General features: G+C 35.5%; 1 protein-coding gene across 3 annotated transcripts in view; it reads left to right on the plus strand.

Moving 5' to 3' along the window:
• AFG1L (AFG1 like ATPase) overlaps positions 1–15,745 on the plus strand; it is a 244,127-nt gene that overhangs the window by 123,155 nt on the left and 105,227 nt on the right. The gene's annotated exons all lie outside the window — the stretch shown is intronic.

Genomic DNA, 15,745 nt, shown 5'->3' on the forward strand with positions numbered 1-15,745 from the left:
GATATGCCCTATTATCACCTAAGCAGTCATGAAACAGTCATAAAACTCTAAGGTTGAGGATTATATTTTTGAATATATGGTAATTTAATAATTATAGTCCTTATGAAGTTTTCTGAACAAACTACTTTAACATTTTATACCACCAGTCAAAATTAATAACATAGCCTGACCAGGCGGTGGCACAGTGGATAGAGCATCAGACTGGGATACAGAGGACCCAGGTTCGAAACCCGAGGTCGCGGGCTTGAACATGGACGGGTTCACCAGCTTGAGCACAAGGCCACTGGCTTGAGTGTGGGATCATAGACATGACCCCATGGTCACTGGCTTGAACCCAAAGGTCCTTGTCTTGGAGCCCAAGGTCGCTGGCTTGAGCCCAACGTCACTGGCTTGAGACCAAGGTTGCTGGCTCAAGCCCAAGGTTGCTGGCTTGACCAGGGGGTCTCTTGTTCTACTGTAACCCCCCCCCCCCCCGTCAAGGCACATATGAGAAAGTAATCAATGAACAACTGAGACAAAAGAGCCGCAACAAAGAATTGATGCTTCTCATCTCTCTCCCTTTCTGTCCCTATCTGTCCCTCTCTCTGCCTCTTTGTGTCTGTCACACACAAAAAAAATTAATAACATAAATTAGATATTATATTGTACAAAAACATTGGTGGTGGTCATTGATTCTGATTAAATGTCTTATTCTGGTCTGTAAGTCAGACAATAAAAATTGATTTCAGAAGTGTGAACTTCTGCAATTGAGTTACGTAACTACCGAATGCTAAAAAGCATAGTGATGGAAATCATGTGTCAGCAAATATTTCATTAGTATACATTGGAGAAAGTAGTATTTTAAGAGCTTGCTGAATAAATAGTTGATACAAAGGAAAAAGCTTGGTGAACCAAAAAACAAGAGGGTGAAATTAGTATCAATTTCAAATAATTCAGTAACTTGAGAAATATCAGCTTTGTTAGAATCAACTTTCTTAGAAATATCTTAAATTTTACACATTAAAAAAGGATAACATCTTAAATGTATATTCATTGAATAATATACATTGAACATAACCTCATTATGTTGTGAATATTATTTTAAGTTATTGTGGTTGAAAGGAAAAGAGAAACTATTAGTATTTTGATCAGGATAGTTTCTTAGATTAATTGAACTGACTACTATTATTGGTTTTCTTGGTAAATGGATAGCCTGCCAAGCATTGCTATTCTCGTCTGATCAATTTTCAGCAATCCATGATATTTTGAACAATTGGTTTGTTTTTGTATAAAAATCTATCTGTTCATTCTATCACACTTACTTGGCCATTTTGTTTGATTCATTCCATAATGAACACTGAAAGAGATAAATGCTATTCATAATTTTTAGAATATAAAAAGAATTCTCCATGTGAATTTCATTAACTTTCTTTTTATGATTTTCTTAATCTCTTTAAAAGTATGGACAAATCTAAAATAATTGTCCTGTGAGAAATGTTCTTGTGCAATATTATTATTGTATGCAGTGTTTTTGCCATCCAGTGATAGTTTCTATTATCAGCAATGCAGCACTTTAACTCACATTCACAATAACATTTTAGCAAGCTATCTTTTTAAAGTTTTTTTAAAAATTCCTTTTAAAATTAAATTAGGTGATTAATAGATTACTGAAATGATAGTGGTAAGATGGTAAAAAATAACTGACAAGGCATTCTATGGTATAATTTTCTCTTCGATGAATGCCAGTTAGATGATGAAATTAGAGAAAAATAGAATAGTAGCATTAACTCTTACAAGTATGAATTTTCTTTTTCCTGATAAAGAGTGGTTCATTTGGAAAACATCATAATCTGATTTGGTTTAACATATGTGGGTTTAAATATGCACTATATAAAAATACTTTATAATCTAAGGTAATAACAGTTTTATTATTACTACTATTTTTAAGAATATTTGCTTAATGTTCAACTAATGGCTTCATCTCTTCTACTTAGTTATGTTTTTCAACTCTTATGTATCCTTTCTCTAAAACTTAAAAAGCTATCTATTAGCCTTTATGTTTTTGTTTCCTGAGGAATTTTTTCAAAGAAATGTTACACATATAGTGAATTCTTTGAAAATATTCCCATGATGTGATCTCTAGTTATAAACTTTAGAGAAATTGTTTATAACCCTTAAATAAAATGCTTTACTGTTTAGCATTTGTCCAAACCATCAGCATTAGGATTTATAGACTTGTTAAATGTGTATTTGCCTTTTTTTTTTTTCTGAAGCAATTTTTATTTCATTGGTGAAATTGATTTGTCAGTTTGTTATAGCTTTCGATACTAGAGTCTTCACTGGGCTAAATAATCTGAATCGGTCTTTGAGGTCAGTGTCAGCGCCACTGACCTGCACTCTGTTGTCACCTGAGCCAGCCTAGCAGGGATTAAGCCTTGTTAGTGTGATGCGTTAGCTTTTTAATACTTAAGATCGAAAGAAGCAAAAGACAGAACAAAAGTAGTAGACTGAATTCCTGAATTGAAAAGAGTTGTGGCTTTCCCCCACCAACCACTGAAGTGTTCATTTGAATTACGGTAATTAATATATTAAAGTATAAAAATGAGTATTTTTCTTGTAAAACATTCCTATAATTACCAAATTTTAGGCTAAATAAATTAAAGCATATATATTTTCATAAACTGATCCATTTCATATATGTTTGAGAAAATGTATATATTTAAGAAAATTGGCTATAGTAATAGACATTAAACTTTGTGATTGTTTTTTGTACAGTGTTCTTGAAATTATTAAATGTTTAGAATAAAAATTGTGATGTGGATTTAAAATATAATTCTTGTTTTTCTTCATACTGGAATACACATCTAGTATTAGCCAGGAATTATGTATGGAAAATTAATTGTAGGCATATGCTTTTTAAAATAATATTTTTAGTTGTCTTATATAAAATGAAAATAAAAATTTCCCATGAAATATATTCATTATAATCTGTATTTGTATCAATTATATATTTGTATCAAACTGGAATATAGCAAGCTATTGCTTATATGTAAAATATGTGTTATTTAAGTCTTAAATTCTTTTCCCTTAGGATAATAGTTATTTTGGGTTAAATTATAAAAACTCAATTCTTTGATGACAAAATGGCTTAAAGGAAGTGTGTCTTAAATATGAATTAGTTGTTTGTTTGACTCACAAGATAAATTAGTTTAATTACACGTGGCAATTTTCTTGGCTAGTGATGTAATGTGAAATAAAATTCTCCCTTTCCCCTCTCTGAAAACTCAAGCCAATTAATAGAACTTTTAAGCTCTTTGTCATAGGCCACCATGAAGGTCTGCCGAGAAGAACTTTAATCCAATAAACATTTCATTTAGATCATGAAAAGAAAGCATGAGGAGAAGCTCCTGCATGAGAGTGTGTTACTATGATTCTAACCATGAAGAGATGTGAAGAATTTGCCAAATTAACCAAGAGGTCCTCATATTTGAAGCATAAATGTGTCAAAACTAACAGAATAATTATTTAATTTGCTTGAACTCTATATTGAGGAAACTCTAAAAAGCCACAACGGTTTTCTTCAAAGCCTTCACTGTTGAGCTGGATGGACAGGGCAAAGGGAGGTTGTGAGAAATCCAGATAGCAAATAACACTGGCCGAAGCTGGTCAGAAAAGGGAATAGATAATTAGATGTAATTAGCGTGTATGAATTGTTGTCTCTCTGCCCTTAGCTTGAAAAATTTTTGAAAAAAAACCCCTAGTGGTGAAAATCCTTTGATGTAGGAAGAGTCATTGTGGCTTGGCAGCATAAAGGCAGTGTTTTATACTTCTTACATAATGGTTGTGGTACAGAAAGAGTGAATGGACTCTGCACCCCAATGTCTGCTTTATAGCAAGGAATTTTGGATTCTCTTGAAACAAAATGCATCACAAGTTTTCAGTTGTTAGTAATGAGGTAGCAGACCTCATCAGTGCTCGGGGAAACCATCTTTAGCTTTTGTTTAAATCTTAATCACAGTTTTTTTTCTTTCTGGGAAATCTGTTTTCTTAAATCAACACTTCTCCTCCCCCCACCCCTTATTTTTGCTTGCACCCCCAATAAGAGAAAGGAATAATGATCGAGAAAGCTAAAGAGAAGAATTAAACAAAGATTATCACACAAAAGACATGCATCTTTGTGCTTTAATTCCATATGAAAAGATGCTTGCTATATTCCTTTTTGTCTCAGATCAGTAGCATTCCAATAAAGTTATTTTGTAATGAAATGTGCAAGAAAACATACAAGGAATGATTTTTAGATTGATTTTTGAAAGAACTTATTTTCAATTGAAATTACACAAAGGAAAGATGTTCCTATCTCACTGTAGTTAAGTTTTTAAGTGGAAATCAGTGTGGTTAAAAATATTACTAAGTAGATTTACCTTAAACTTTACTTATTTTGAATGACATAGTAAAAATTCAAACTAGGTAATCTTAGCTCTGTGTGGATACACTGCTACAGGGAAAACAAGAAATTATTTTTGAGAAAGCATTGTATTTAGATTAAAAATTTCTAAGACCTGAAACAATAAATATCCTAAACTATAGTATCAATTTATTCTGATAGTTAAATTATGTTCATTGGGATTAAAATATTTTTTAGAAATAGAAATTAGGTATTTCAAAACTCTAAAGTAAATCACATATTTTTTTTGTGGGGGGGCTAAAACAGTTTACATATTCTTTTCAATATCAAAATAGTATCCATGTTATATTTCTAATTAATTTTCACCCTCTTCTATCAGCTGTTTTGGATATATATATATATATATATATTTAAAATATTCCCTTCACATACTTAAGTGTTCAGATTTCCTTCTAATTACTATTCTTGATATATTTTAATTATAAGACTTTCTGCAGTAGTCATCAGTGATCCATTCCTTAATATATAATAATCTATGAATCTATTTTTGTAAGTGTTGCTTTACTTTAGAATATTTTTATTCTGACATTTTGATTCTGGATAGATTTCTTTCCAGCCACAATGCTCTGAGATGCTTTTGGCTACTTAACCCATTTTGCATATTGTGCCATTTGTAGAATAAAGTAGGCTTTTATACTGGAAGTTGATTTAAACTCTGAAAGGCAACACCTGAACATCTCACAAAACTGGATAATTAAGACTGATTGTGTTTTTCAGGTATAGGTCACAGGAAATTCATTTAGGGTAAAGTATGTACAAAGCTAAGAAATATGCAGATTTTCTGTTGTAGGATTGTGTAAAAATTATTTACAGTTAATACTTGCATAAAGGTTAGAAAGGTTGATGAAGTGATATTTAGTTTTGCTTTACTATTCACTGCATGTCAGAATGTAATTATGACTGATTCATGAAACTGTCTTAGAAACGAACCATCTTTATTAAAATGCTGATCAAGATAAGAGCTGACAGTAATAAAGAATAGAACATTTTAGTCTTGTTGCTTTTGAATGATTGCTAATTACCCCAGAGGTCATGTATAGTGCTCAGTAGGATTCATTGACATTATTTAAGTCTGCTGTTTCAACAACATCTGAGCATGAAGACACAAACTCTGTGCACATTGAACAATAGTTTGGCCAAGTTTTTGAGGCTTCAAGACAGCCAAGAAATCTTTTTCTGCTATAGTGAACTTAGCTTTTCTTTCTCAAAATTATATAGTATATATATTAGGGGTTCTTGGTACAAAATTCTTTGTATATTTTTACTTTTGATTATATCCACACTTCCCATTTTTAAGTTTGTGTTAAATAGTATATACATAGGTTGTTAAAACAATGTCCTCTTCAAATATATACACAAACATAAAATTAATAAGAACAAAATGTGGTTTGGCACTTAAAATCCATAGAAAAGACTTCTTAATATATACTCATACTATCAGTAGTTAATATTCAACTTGTTTTTTTTAATTGATTTTATTGGGGTGATCACTGGTTAGCAGAATAATACAAGTTTCAGGTGCCCAATTCTACGACACACTGCTATACACTGTATTGTGTGATCACCCCCCAAGTCAAGTCTTTGTCCATCACCATTCATCCCTTCTGTACCCTTGTCTACCTCCCCTCATTTCCCCACAGCAATTACCACAGTGTTGTCTGTGCCCATAAGGTTTTTTCCTTTGGGTTTTTTTTTTGTCCTTGTTTGCTCAATCCTTCCTTCAATTTGTTTTTGTTTTTATTAAATGTGAACTTTATAATTTATCTCTAAAGACATGTAGAAGTCCTTCCTCAGCCAATAGAGAATAATAATTGCTAGGATTCATATAGTATAAGGTCTACCGGAAAGTTCTGTCTGTTTTTGGAATAAAACAAAATACAAATTTTTCTTACCGTCAATAAACTTTATTAAATAATATATTATATTTTCACACCAATCCTATCTTCCGAATATGGTCCGAAATGGTTTGCTGAGCTGAATTAAACCTTTCTGCGATCTCCGATGTTATCAGAAAAGGATCTTGCTCCAACATGGTCTTAACAACATCGTCATTGATCAAAGATGGTCGCCCAGAACGTGGCTTATCAGAAAGGTCGAAATCACCTGTTTTGAATTTTTCGAACCGTCTTCTGCATGTCCTATCAGAAACTGTACCTTCACCAAACACTTTCAATAAATTTCTACATGCATCTGTAGCATTTCTTCCTTGTTGAAATTCGTATACAATACAGTGGCGTAAATAAACTTTATCAGTAGCCATGGGTACACTATGGCTTCACACATAAGACTAACGTGAATCAACTTTGTTCTAGTTAATTTGCTATGTCAGTATGTATACATTAAGTGATAAAAATAGAGAGGCACACATGTGCCAAATAAACATGTGCTTATGTGTCGAAACTTGTTGTGATAGAAACGGACAGAACTTTCCGGTAGACCTTATATAATGATACAATTGATTAACTGAATAAACTCTGACATACTGTCTAAAATAACATAAATCTTTAAAATTCTTAGCAACTGAAAGTGGAAGCAACTACACAGTTTTATCACACATATATATGTGGCTTCCATGATGCAGCAGGAAAAGACCGCTAAGAAGACAGTTCTGGCTCTGTCACTGGCTTTGGGCAAGTCTCTTAAATCTGCTTGAGTTTACATTTCTTTTTCATCTGCAAATGATAGGATTCAACTCCAAGATGGTTAAGGTTCTTATTATACTATGAATTTTCAAAAAGACTGTTTTAGAAGTTTACTTGTAAATTATTTCTTTAAAACTGTGATAGATTTCCCCTTAAACATTGTTCTAAATGTGGTGTTAAGATCCTAGACTAGCTACTCTACAAAAGCCTAATTGCCCCAAGTAGCTCAAATATTATATATACCTTTGTAATATAAACAGCAAAAAAAGCAATATTCAGATTTCAACATGCACTATAAAGTACTCAATCACTGGGGCGACAAGGACAAATGTTGTCTTAAGATGAATCCTGCTAGCAAGGAGCGCAGGATATTCTAGTAGAGGAAACAGGCACTGAAAAATAATTATAATATGGTACAGAAAAAATATACTACAATATAGTATGAGTAAGGGGTGATTGTGTGTTGGAAGATGACAATGCTAACAATGACATGAAACAGTGATAAGTTAAAACCACAAATGTTAAATAAGTTTTCTATTTTCTGTAATGCTGTAATGGTGATTGTGAAGAATGAATGAATGAAATGGAAGTGTATGTGAATTTTGAATGGACTCCTGTGTGTGTCCAAATTTTAGAGGTTAATGAAACTTCGTTATGCCTTTTGTTTTCTTTATTTGGATGTATCACTGATATAACTCTTGGTTTAATAATTATGTTTATTATTTTGTTTTGCTTTAACTAGAATTGGAATTTTCCTGGGAAAACTGGACAAGGCTTAGAAGGGAGAAGGGGAGGGCAGAGGAAGAAAACTAAAAATGGTTTCAGTGGATGTGGGAGAAGTTACCTGACAGGGAACTAAATAAGCTATGAATAGTGAAAGATGAAAAATATGGAGCCTGACCTGTGTGGCACAGCGGGTAAAGCACTGACCTGGAACGCTTAGGTTGCTGGTTCAAACCCTGGGCTTGCCTGGTCAAGGCACATATGGGAGTTGATGTTTCCTGCTCCTCCCTCTGACCCCTCCTCTCTCTCTTTCTCTCCCTTCTCTAAAATAAATAAATAAAATCTTAAAAAAAAAGAAAAAAATTTAAAAAAAATTAAAAGAAAAATATGGAGCAAGGGATTTGTAGGAACTCTTTTTGAGGGGAAAAATGTAATAGGAAAGGGACTGAACTCTAAGTTATAACCAGAGGGTGAGAGAGCCCGTTTAAGAATGAGGAACATCTTCATGGTATGTGGAAGGCAGAATGCAAACAGAGGGTTGTACGTGCTAGACATTTTATGATTTGGGTAGTGCCTGGAAATAAGGACGGTTATTCAAACTCTGTTACAAATGGTACGGCATTGACAGACCAGTCAGGAAAGATGCTGGGCTGTGAACAATCAATCATGCCATATTGGTATGTGCTAGTGAGTACCAGCCTAGCCTGTAAATAAAAGTGTGTGTGTTTGTGTGTGTGTGTGTGTGTGTGTGCGTGCGCACGTGCATGCGTGCTCCCAGGGTGTCACAGTTTGATTGGCCTTAGAAACATTTATCCTACCTCCCTATTGTACAGTGGAGGCAACTGAGGCTCATGCCTAAGGTCATCTTACCTAAGATTGCCCAGCTAGTGGCAGAGCCAGTTCCAGTACCAAGATGTCCTGCTTTTCATTAAGAGTTCTTTCCACCAAACCATGCTGTACAATGTATGTGTGAGCATTTTAACATTGTATATTCATTATATATTTATATGTTGTGATCCTTGCTACCTTTGGGTAGAATTAATTTTCAATTGCTCTTATTAATAAGAAACTCTTTATTTTTCTTTTATAAAGTATAATGTACCTTATAAATCTACCTTTAGTCATACACAATGACAAGTTAATTACAGGGATATCCACACCTTGTTTTAGCTAATAGCTTAAAATTTACTCTTCAGATCTTTTATTATAGGTAAGAATAAGTTGCAAGATTTACTGAATTCATCTTCTTTCTCTTTCTCTTTTCATCTCCTGATAACAGTGCTTAATGAACAGTGAAATGACAAAAAGTTGAGCAAATAAAGTGAAGGAAGACTGAACCAGAGTTTAGAATAATTATAAATGCTATCCTGGATATTAAAAGTCTTAATAATGAAGTCTCTGAAACTAGACAGTTTATTTTTCAAGCTAATACTTTTTTTGAGATTTAGGTTTTCTTTATTATAGAAGTTGTGATTATATTGTAAACAAATCACATGTGTTATGAACTTTGTGTATTTACAGTATGGTTATACTTTTTTTAGATAGAAAAGTTATTGTTTACCTCTGATTATTTGTATAGAAGGAAAAAATCTTGTGGGTAAATTTACTGGGTTTTGAAAAAAATAGATTTTGTCAAACTGCCTATGTGGTGGGAAGTTCCTGTTAGCCTGGAGAGGTTCCTTTGTGGGAGAAATGGAAGCTTACAGGAGCTGCAGTTATGCATTTGGTAACATGGTTAAAAAAAGGATTTTTAAAAGATACATGTATCAACTTCTTTTCAGTCTTTGATATATTATTATGTTTTTCTTTCTTTTTTTTTAACCTCAGAAATGGGACTCTAGTTTTCTTGCATAAAGTAAACAGGGGGAGAAGAATAGAATATTAATTCTGTTTGCTATGACAGAGCTGGAAATGTGTAATGGCTGTGATTTCAACAAGGTGGATATAAGCTTTCTCCAAACACTAGTATTTGGGGATAATCATGGAGTTCTCTAAGATCCTTTTTTTTCTCTAAGATCTTTCTTTTTGTAAAATTTCATGGGAGATAAATGAATGTATGCTAGGTTAAAAAATCCTATCATTATGTAAATGTATACAGGCAGTCCCTGGGTTACGAATGAGATAGGTTCTGTAGGTTTGGAAATGTTTAAGTATATGCACAGAAAGGTAAAAAGAAATACTATGTTAAGAAAAACATTTGTCTTTTTAAAAAATATTTATTTTTTAAAAGATTTTATTTGTTCATTTTAGAAAGGAGAGAGAGAGAAGAGGGGGAGGAGCAGGAAGCATCAACTGCCATATGTACCTTGGCCAGGCAAGCCCAGAATTTCAAACCAATGACCTTAGTATTCCAGGTCGACGCTTTATCCACTGCACCACCATAGGTCAGGCAAACATTTGTCTTAAGTTGCATTTAGTAGGTAAATATACCTGTTCCAACTTACATATAAATTCAAGTTAAGAATAAACCTACAGAACCTATCTTGTTTATAACTCAAGGCCTGCCTGTATTTAATAAATATCAAAGCTTCTCCTTCACTATTCTTTCCTTCTTCATTTCCCATCCTTCATCCTAATCTCATTTTTATTCCCCTCCTCAGGAGTAGCCATTGGTAAAAATTTAATGTGAAAGATTGATGTCAGCATCATGGCTGAATAAGACATCTCTTGTTTGTGTCCCTTCACCACTAACAACAATTTGGCACCCATCCACAGACAAAAGTGCCTTTGCAGGAGTTGTTGGGTTCAGCACCACACACCTGGGGATCCAGGAGGAGGCTCGCCCACCCGTGTGTCTGGTAGTCAGCATATGGAGGCCCTGGTTGTGAACCCTGCAGTGGCCTATGAACCAGCTCCGGCCCCTCTCAGCCACGATCTGGGTGCCTCCGGAAACACTATCTTATACTATCACCCAAGACTGAGAGAGCCTTTATGAATGTTCATGTTTCTAATGGAGAAGTTTCAGCATAACATTGGCCAAAAAAGAAAAAGAAAAAATAAAACAGGAAAGAAAAAACTGAATTTGGGTACATTGAAAAGAGTAAGAGGAATAGTTGGACTTCACCTGCATCTGGCATTCCACAAGGCAGCACAGCTTCAGGCCAGTGGGCCAGTAGAGATCTTCTTGCCCTGTTTTCTCCCACGAGGCAAAGTAAGAGCATATCAGTGATCACTTGGCTTTTCTAGCTGTGTGGGATGCTACCAAAGAGGCTCATTTCTTTTTTGCCCCATGCAGAGTACTGAATCATGAGTTGCATGGCTGGGGTAGAAAGAGCTTGGGAGAGCACCAGATAGAACTCTTGGAGCAGATCCCACTAACTGCTTCATGGATACCATTAAGAAGCCCACTCATGAGCCACTGGGTACACCTTACCCACAGATCCTCCCAAATGGCTGAAAGGCATCCTTAGCACTGTGTACTCACACACACATACTCTGTAGCTGTGCTCTGTGTGTGCTCCTGATGGCAGTGGCAAGGGTGAGCTTTGGCAGATGGCTAGTGCATTTGTTCTAGGCCAGGGAGAGAACAGACTTGAGCTTTAGAGGTCCCTTGGAAAAAAACAAAAGGGGCCATGTCAGCACTTGCCCTGGTACATCACAGGATCAAGAGAAAGCATAGGAGCTTAAGAATTCTGCCACAAGAGTGAGCAAGAATTGTGGAGCAGGTGTATCCATATAAGGTCTAAGAAAACCTCAGAATCCTTAGTAGGGCTGTTGAAAGGTATTTCTCTCCTGAAGGTTAAGACTGGAAGTGACTGCAACTTCAAGTGTGAAGACAGCAATGCAAAACTTCAAGGAACATGAAAAATCAGGGAAACATGGCACCACCAAAGAATCACAATAGTCTTCCAATAACTGACCTCCAAAGACATGGAGATCTGCAATTTACCTCATAAAGAATTCAAAATAGCTGTTATAAGGAAACTCAATGACTAAAAGAGAACACACAAAGAAAATTCAATAAAATCAGGAAAACAATAAACAAAATGAAAAGTTTGACAAGAAGAAATTATATGAAGGAATCAAACAAATTTCAAAGTTGAAAAATACAATGTGGCCCTGGCCAGTTGATTCAGTGGTAGAGTGTTGGCCTGGCATGTGGATGTCCTGAGTTCAATTCTCAGTCAAGGCACACAGGAGAAACAACCATCTTCTCCACCCCTCCCCCTCTTGCTTCTCTCTCTCTCTCTCTCCCCCCATCCTGCAGCCATAGCTAGGTTGGAGCAAGTTGGCCCCAGATGCTGAGGATGGCTCCATGGCCTCTGTCTCAGATGCTAGGAAGAGCTCGGTTGCTGAGCAACAGAGCAACGCCCCAGATGGGCTGAGCATCTTTCCCTAGTGGGCTTGCTGGGTGGATCCCAGTTGGGACACATGTAGGAGTCTGTCTCTCTGCCTCCCCTCCTCTCACTGAATAAAAAAAAAAAAGATAAAGAAAAATACAATGAATGAAATGAAAAAGTAATGCAAAAAGAATATTAGCATCAGTCTTGATCAAGAAAAATCAATGAGATTGAAGACAGAAACTTTAAAATTATTTAGTCAGAGGAGACCAAAGGAAAAAGAATGAAAAAAGAGTGTAGAGAGGCTACATAATTTATGGGATGTCGTTAAAAGAAACAACCTGTGATTTTGGGGGGTTCCAGAAGGAGAAGAAAAGGAAAAGGGGCAGCATTTTTATTTAAAGAAATAATGGCAGAGAATTTCCCCAAATCTGAGGTGACATATGGAAATCTGAGTTCATGAAGCTTATAGGTCATCAAAGAAACTGAAGACTCTCCAAGAAACATTTTAATAAAATTGCCAAAAATCAAGGACAAAGAGAGAATCTTAAAAGCAGCAAAATAAAACTTGCAACTTACATGGGAAATCCCATAAGATAATGAGCAGATTTCTCAGCAGAAACCTTACAGGCCAAGAGAGAGTGGAATGGATATATTCAAAGGCTGAAATTTAAGAGACAAACAAAAAATAAACAAAACTCTGCCAATCAAAAATATCCAATTTGCAAATAGCAAGATAATATTTTTTAAGTCACATTCACCCTTCTAGAACACAACACAGTATTAATAAATAAATGACAAGAAATCGTGTGGCGTTGAGGTATGATGCTCTGGGAATTTCATTCAGTGTTGTCTGTACATATTAAGTCAGCAACAGATTATTGCAGATCATAATTACAAAAATACTTATGGGTGGTGTAATTTTTGAACTTGTGTTCTGTGTTTTATTCTGAACATAGATGGTATGTGTAGTGGCAAAGAGCACATAGTCTGCAGACCTGAGTTCAGGTCTTCTGCCTTCTATGAGCAAAATAACTAGGCAAATAGAGATCATAATATAATATATGATCCTTTTGAACCTCAAATACTGCATTGGTAAATTGAGGCCAATAATCCTGCTTTTTACAGGTTGTTGTAAAATTAAGTGCTCGATAGATGGTAGCTATGGTTATTTTTATTCTTCTGTGACAGTTTTGTAAAGATAACCATGATTAAACATTTATCTTTTGGAGTAGGGTAGTGGGGCACTTTCTGTATAACAAATAGAAACCGTGTAAACTCTACGTAGCTCAAGCCCTCTTTATCTATTCAAGCTACTCTAGCTTTTGCACATTTCTCCAGCCCCCATTAATTTTATCAGTCCTTTGTTTCCTTAGAATTTTAGTTTTTCCTTTGTTTATTCAAATAGTTCTTGACAACTCATATGTTTCTATGTCTTTTACCCCATTGCAGAGTAATTTCCTTTTCATCTCACTTTATCCAAACATAAACGGAAGGAAATCAATGCTAACAATTTCTGACTCTATGATTCTATAATTATAACCACCAACCCTGGGTGGTCTTATGACTTTAGTTACCACCTGTGGTGGACATTGTTGTTATTTTCTCAAAATCCATTTTCTCTTTCTGCTAATATGTAGTTGCCATGTGATTCGGATGGGACTGATCAGAGCTGGGACCCGATTAGGCTAACCTGATGGTTTTCAACCCTGGCTGCCTATTAGAATTACCTAAGGAGCTTAAAACAAAACAGACAAAATTAGCCAACTAAACCATTCCCTGTAAAAGTGTCTGGGGGGTGGGGGAGGTGGTCTGGGCAGTGGTGCTTTCCAGAGAGCTCCCAGCTACAGCTGATGTGCAGCCAGTGTTGAGACCCATTGGTTTACCTAGTCCTAGGGTATTTCCACCTTCCCTGCCACTTGCATCAGTTTAGGAAACTTAAACCTGAGCCGGTTAGCTTGTGTCATTACCTAGGCTGTATGGATTGGCTGTGGTGGGTATAATCAGCCTGATCAGTACCTTTGTTTTATAGATGTGGAAATATTCTCAGTTTAATCTGTTTGTCACGAGGAAGCCCTGCTTGGGATGAAACTCTTACCCAGAGGACAGAACTCCTGGCTGAGTTTCCTGTCTCAGCTGGTTTCTAACACGGACTCTCTCCTGGGCTACACTTCAGTAAGCCTCTTCTGAGCACTCTTCTCTACTTGGCCTCAACTTTGGCCTACCATGTCCATGTATGTCCATGCTGAGTCTAGTTTCAGCAAGAATCAGCTCCCATTTTGTTGTAAAAGCACCTTAGGAAAGGGACTCTACTGGTTGCCTTATTCCTGTAGTTCCTAACATACTGATTTTCACCTAAGCTTTGCATATAAGTGAGTTTGTTAATTATTCATCTAGTTGATTCGTGTTTACTGAGTATTTATGATGTACTATGTGCTAGATACGGTGCGAGGTGCTGGGACACAATGATGAACAACACATATGATCCTTGTCTCATAGAACTTACAGGCTTGAAACGCAAATCTGTTTCCACGATCCCAATCATTATAGGAAAACTTCCCATTTGTTATGTGCAGTATAGTATAGCTGGACAAAGCCTCTAAAAAACTGCCCCATATCATTTTTGTATGGAGTTAGGTTGAAAATAAATAAACAAATCTGTTGTTTGCAACATAGCTGCTTCTCAAGATAACCGTCAAAACTAGGCATTGTTTGGGTAGCATATGAGCAGGGCACAACATAGGTAGGGCTTTCCTAAGCAGGCTAACGGTACTGTAAGAACTTCCCAGTAATCCCATGTGAATTTTGCATTGCCTTGTATATCTAACTAAGCATCCTAATTGCTTGAATACACCCTGAGGTCTAGTGGCAATATAGAGAAGTGGTGAAGAATTGTACACTGGAGCCAAAATGCTTGGGCTTGAATCCTTGGTTCTACCTCTTGAGCTTTTTGAGCTCTGATAATGGGTAAGTTACTTCTCCATGCTTTAGTTTCCCTATCCATCTGTAAAATGGGAATAACAATAATAATGCCTACCTTGTAGTGTGGTTGAGAGAATTGAAGGGAATAGGCATAAAGAGTTTAGAATAGTTCCTGGCACATGGTAAACCTTAAATCAGTGTTTGCTATTTGATGATGCTGATGATAAAGATAGATCCTTTAAGTTGTATTTCAAATTTTTGTTCCTGTGTTTATGGCAGTTTTATTATGAGATCTTTTAAAATATGAGCAGAGTCTTTCATATAGAAGATAGTAATTAGGGATTAGTTTGTCCTTTGTTTTGCATCCATGAAAGTGGAAATCTTTGTCATCATTGGACTCCAAGCCTGCTTGGTAGGGCCCATGAGTAAGCAGTGCTGTGAGGTGAGTTAAGCAGGCAGTCCCTGCTGTCCTGGAATTTACCTTCCAAGACTGATGACATCGATTTAGATGGTCAAGAAAAGATCATAAAACCAGTGGACTATAAGTTGACCAGATACTATAAACATAGCAAGTATCCTATACATTGGAAGTCGACTATAACACAGCCTATTATAATATAAAATTTAGTACAGGGTACACATATCTCATACATAGTATTGGACTAAATACTTAAAAGAAATCATAATAGAATCATTTGGTATGGACCTCTAGAAAAGCAATTAGTATATTTATA

Source organism: Saccopteryx bilineata, chromosome 12 (assembly GCF_036850765.1).
Source record: "Saccopteryx bilineata isolate mSacBil1 chromosome 12, mSacBil1_pri_phased_curated, whole genome shotgun sequence".
Lineage (NCBI taxonomy): Eukaryota > Metazoa > Chordata > Mammalia > Chiroptera > Emballonuridae > Saccopteryx > Saccopteryx bilineata.